General features: G+C 39.8%; 1 pseudogene; it reads left to right on the forward strand.

Annotated features, from left to right (window-relative positions):
- The first annotated feature begins 4,913 nt into the window (after window positions 1–4,913).
- LOC127116236 (uncharacterized) lies at window positions 4,914–5,013 on the forward strand (annotated as a pseudogene).
- Window positions 5,014–5,880: the final 867 nt, after the last annotated feature.

The following is a 5,880-nucleotide window of genomic DNA, read 5'->3' on the forward strand; positions in this document are numbered from 1 at the left end:
TATATTTAATAAATCAATAATGAATACTAAATAGAAATTAAAAGAATAATTAAGAGAAAAATAGGGAAATGATAATAATAATAGAATAATAAAATAACAAATTAATTTGTGGGTTGTCTCCCACTAAGCGCTTTGTTTAAATGTCGCAAGCTCGACAAAGAAACTGTTAAATATAGTCTATGAGTCCTGGGGGCGTTTCGTCTAAGTGTAGAATTTGCGAATCCTCGTTGGTTTTCGCATAGTGATAATGTTTCAGACGTTGCCCGTTTACGGTGAACGGTTCTGTAGATTGTCCTTTTATTTCTACCGCTCCACTGGGAAAGATTTTAGTGATATGAAAAGGTCCTGACCATCTGGATCGTAGTTTTCCCGGGAATAACTTTAGTCTAGAGTTAAATAAAAGTACTGCGTCGCCTTGCTTGAAGATTTTCCTTGATATACGCTTGTCATGCCATTGTTTTGTTCTTTCTTTATAGATTTTGGCATTTTCATAGGCGTCTCTTCTGAGTTCCTCTAATTCGTTTATGTCAAGGATTCTCTTTTCACCGGCGGCTTTATAATTCAAATTTAAATTTCTAATAGCCCAATAGGCTTTATGTTCTAATTCTACCGGGAGGTGACAGGATTTTCCATAAATGAGCTTAAATGGGGTCGTCCCTATGGGAGTTTTATAAGCAGTTCGGTATGCCCACAAAGCTTCTGGTAATTTCAATGACCAATCTTTCCTTGAAGTGGCGACCGTTTTTTCTAGTATTTGCTTGATTTCTCTGTTAGATACTTCCACTTGTCCACTGGTTTGAGGGTGGTAAGGTGTTGCTATCCTATGTCTCACTCCATATTTAAGTAGTAGTTTTTCGAGTACCTTGGATATAAAGTGTGATCCACCATCACTGACTACTATTCTTGGGATGCCAAATCTCGGAAATATTATATTTTTAAAGAGTCTAGTTACTACTCGGGTGTCATTTGTTGGAGAAGCTATAGCTTCGATCCATTTTGATACGTAGTCAACTGCCACGAGTATGTATTTGTTACCGAAAGAGGATGGGAAAGGTCCCATGAAGTCTATCCCCCACACGTCAAAAATCTCTACTTCCAAAATACCTTTTTGTGGCATCTCGTCACGTCTAGATATGTTTCCCGTGCGTTGACATCTGTCACACTCCTTAATAGCCGCATGTACGTCCTTCCATATAGTAGGCCAATAAAAGCCAGCTTGTAGGATTTTAGAGCAGGTCTTGGATGTACTTGTGTGTCCACCATAAGGCGCAGAGTGACAGTGTTGGATTATATTTTCTACCTCTTCGTCGGGTATACATCGACGGAAAATACCATCGGGGCCTCTTTTGAAAAGTAAGGGATCATCCCAGTAATAGTGTTTTATGTCGTGGAAGAATCGTTTCTTCTGCTGGTAAGATAAAGTAGGTGGAACTATTCCGGCAGCTAAATAATTGACTAGATCAGCGTACCATGGTATGACAGATATAGCTAAGGTGGTTTCTACTTGCATGTCGGAGTTGTTCTCTTCCAAAGTAGCTATGAGTTTATCATACGAGAAATCATCATTAATGGATGTTCTTTCCGGTTCAAGGTTCTCAAGTCTAGAGAGGTGGTCTGCTACTACGTTTTCAGTTCCTTTCTTGTCCTTGATTTCTAAGTCGAATTCTTGTAGTAACAAGATCCATCTTAGGAGTCTAGGTTTAGCATCTTTTTTTGTTAAAAGGTACCTGATAGCAGCGTGATCAGTGTAAACTATTATTTTGGCTCCTACCAGGTAAGAACGAAATTTATCTAGCGCAAATACCACTGCTAGGAGTTCTTTCTCGGTTGTGGCATAATTCATCTGTGCTTCATCCAGGGTTCTGCTAGCGTAATATATAACGTGAAGCTTTTTATCCTTTCTTTGTCCTAAAACAGCACCTACAGCATAATCACTGGCATCGCACATTATTTCGAATGGTTCATTCCAGTCTGGTGTCTGCATAATGGGTGCGGAGATCAATGCTTTTTTAAGAGTTTGAAATGCTTTTAAACAGTTATCGTCGAATATGAATTCAGCATCTTTCATCAACAGTCCGGTTAAGGGTTTAGTTATCTTAGAGAAGTCTTTGATGAATCGTCGGTAAAAACCGGCGTGTCCTAAAAAACTTCGTACTTCTCTCACGGTTCTTGGGGGTTGAAGATTTTCGATTACCTCTATTTTGGCTTTGTCTACTTCAATTCCTCTGTTCGAGATGATGTGTCCTAAAACAATTCCTTCTTGTACCATAAAGTGGCACTTTTCCCAATTAAGTACTAAGTTTACTTTTACACATCGCTCCAGAACTCTTTCCAGGTTTTCAAGGCATTCTTCGAAGCTTTGTCCGTATACAGAAAAGTCATCCATAAATACTTCCATGATGTTTTCGAGAAAGTCGGCGAATATTGCCATCATGCATCTTTGAAAAGTTGCAGGGGCATTACATAGACCAAACGGCATTCGTCTATACGCGAAGGTACCAAAAGGGCATGTGAATGTTGTCTTTTCTTGGTCATCAGGGTGAATTGGTATTTGAAAGAAGCCTGAATAACCGTCTAAATAACAGAAATGTGAATGTTTAGCTAATCGTTCTAACATCTGGTTAATGAATGGTAAAGGGAAATGATCTTTTCGGGTTGCTTTGTTTAGTTTCCTATAATCAATGCACATTCTCCATCCCGATTCGATTCGTTTAGTTATAGTTTCTCCTTTTTCGTTTTCAATAACGGTTATGCCTCCTTTCTTTGGTACAACGTGTACAGGACTAACCCATTTGCTATCAGATATAGGATATATAATACCTGCTTCCAATAACTTGGTTATTTCTTTCTTTACTACCTCACTTAGGATCGGATTTAGTCTTCTCTGGTATTCCCTAGAGGTTTTACAGTCTTCTTCTAACATGATGCGGTGCATACAAATAGAAGGGCTTATTCCTTTAAGATCGGTGATGTGGTATCCTAGTGCGGTTGGATATTTTCTTAAGATATGTAGGAGTTTTTCTGTTTCGAGTCTTCCTAGATCTGCATTAACTATCACAGGTCGTTCAAGTTCTAAGTCTAGGAATTCATATCTCAGATTTTTGGGAAGTGTTTTCAAATCAGGGGTTGGTTTGTTAAGACACTGCGTAGGATCCGGTGTTATTTCTAGGCATTGTTTAGATTTGTCCTCTAAAAGATAGTCTGATGATTTGTCTTCTCCTGACTCTGCTTCTTTTATGCATTCATCGATGATATCCATGAAGTAACATGTATCTTCTATTGCAGGTGCTTTCAAGAATTGGGAAAGAATGAATTCAATTTTCTCTTCGCCTACTTCGAAGGCGAGTCGTCCTCGTTTTACGTCTATGATTGCACCGACAGTTGCTAAGAATGGTCTTCCTAGTATAATAGGTGTCGTATCATCTTCTCTAATGTCCATAATTGTGAAGTCAGTGGGAATGTAAAACTGACCTATGCGTACGGGAACGTTTTCAAGGATTCCTACAGGATATTTGATGGAACGATCTGCTAATTGCACAGACATTTTGGTCGGTCTTAATTCTCCCATTTCCAGTTTCTTACATATGGATAAAGGCATAACGCTAATTCCGACTCCTAAATCGCATAAGGCTTTGTCGATGACAAATTTTCCTATGTGACAGGGTATAGAGAAACTACCCGGATCCTTGAGTTTAGGGGGCATGTTTTGGATTATAGCGCTACATTCGGCAGGGAGTGTAACGGTTTCGCTATCCTCAAGTTTCCTCTTATTAGAAAGAATTTCTTTTAAGAATTTAGCATATGAGGGCATCTGCGTAATAGCTTCGGTAAACGGAATTGTAACGTTTAATTGTTTAAGGAGATCAACAAATTTTCTAAATTGGCTTACATCTTTGGTTTTAACAAGCCTTTGAGGGTAGGGTATGGGTGGTTTGTAAGGTGGTGGAGGTACATAAGGTTCCTTCTTTTCTAGGGTTTCCTTATTACTCTCTTCCTTTTCCTTAGGTTCACTTTCCTCAGTTGATTTCTTAGGGTTTTGGTTTTCTATCTTTGGGTCAGACGGTCCTTCCACTTCCGTTCCACTTCTTAATATAATTGCATGAGCTTGGCTTCTCGGATTAGGTTGGGGCTGTCCAGGGAATGTACCAGTTGGTGCAGCAGTAGGTGCTTGTTGTTGAGCTACTTGAGATATTTGCGTTTCCAGCATTTTGTTATGGGTAGCCAAGGCATCTACTTTGCTTGCTAGTTGTTTAAGTTGTTCGCCAGTGTGTATGTTCTGGTTTAAGAAATCTTTATTGGTTTGTTGTTGGGATGCTATAAAGTTTTCCATCATGATTTCCAAGTTGGATTTTCTAGGGGTATTATTGTTAGGATTCGGTTTCTGATATCCCGGAGGTATAGATGGGGCTTGATTTGGAGACTGTCCAGGTGCGTATAAAGCATTATTACTCTTATATGAAAAGTTTGGATGGTTCTTCCAATTTGGGTTATAGGTATTCGAGTAGGGGCTTCCTTGAGCATAGTTTACTTGCTCTGCTTGGATTCCAGTCAAGAGTTGACATTCCGCAGGAGTGTGGCCTTGGATTCCACAGACCTCGCAATTCGGAGTTATAGCAACCACGGCGGCTGGAGGTGATACGTTTAAACTTTCAATTTTCTGGACCAAAGCATCCACTTTTGCATTAACGTGATCAAGGTTACTTATCTCGTACATGCCAGTTTTCGGTTGAGGTTTTTCCACCGTTGTTCGTTCGGTTCCCCACTGATAGTGATTTTGGGCCATGCTCTCGATAAGCTGGTAAGCATCAGCATAAGGTTTGTTCATTAGTGCACCACCTGCAGCGGCGTCTATTGTTAACCTTGTGTTGTATAAGAGACCATTATAAAATGTGTGAATTACTAACCAGTCTTCCAAACCATGGTGTGGGCAAAGTCTCATCATGTCTTTGTATCTTTCCCATGCTTCGAAAAGAGATTCGTTGTCTTTCTGTTTAAATCCGTTTATCTGGGCTCTTAACATAGCTGTTTTGCTTGGCGGAAAATATCGGGCAAGAAAAACTTTCTTCAACTCGTTCCATGTGGTGACTGAGTTGGAAGGAAGTGATTGAAGCCATCTTCTAGCGCTATCTCTTAATGAGAAAGGAAAAAGACGAAGTCGAATTGCCTCTGAAGTGACACCATTAGCTTTAACAGTATCAGCGTATTGGACAAATACGGATAAATGAAGGTTTGGATCTTCGGTAAGATTTCCAGAGAATTGGTTCTGTTGCACAGCTTGCAACAGCGAAGGTTTAAGTTCGAAGTTGTTTGCTTCGATTGCGGGCGGAGCAATACTTGAATGCGGTTCATCTTGCGATGGAGCGGCGTAATCTCTAAGAGCACGAGCTGGTTCTGCCATCTCGGGTATCGAAGGAAAAATGTTTTTGAAATCAGGAAGGTCTATAGGAGGGAGATTGTTTTCAGCACGATATTCCCGAATTCGTCGTAAGACTCGGAGATATAGTTTGATATCGTTGATTCGTAAATAGAGCGGTTCGCCTTGAGAGCGAGTGCGTGGCATACAAATCAACGAAAGAAAGAATAGAAGAAAAAGAAACCTTAGTCTCTACAGCGTAACGGAAGAGTTACGATATCGATTAAATAGAAGTCCCCGGCAACGGCGCCAAAAACTTGATCGCTCGACTGTGTGCGTCGAGAATGGGATACAAACTGCAAGTGCACAGTTCTATCGCGTAGTTTTAAAAGATATCGATCCCACAGGGACTTATGAATCGATATACCGTTATCTAAGGTTACTACGTAAATCTAAGGTGAAAATGTTTGATTATTTGGGGAAAAACTAAGAGCTAAACTAAGATCTAGATTAAATATTAATAAAAC

The sequence above is a fragment of the Lathyrus oleraceus genome, chromosome 1, assembly GCF_024323335.1.
Source record: "Lathyrus oleraceus cultivar Zhongwan6 chromosome 1, CAAS_Psat_ZW6_1.0, whole genome shotgun sequence".
Taxonomy (NCBI): Eukaryota; Viridiplantae; Streptophyta; class Magnoliopsida; order Fabales; family Fabaceae; genus Lathyrus; species Lathyrus oleraceus.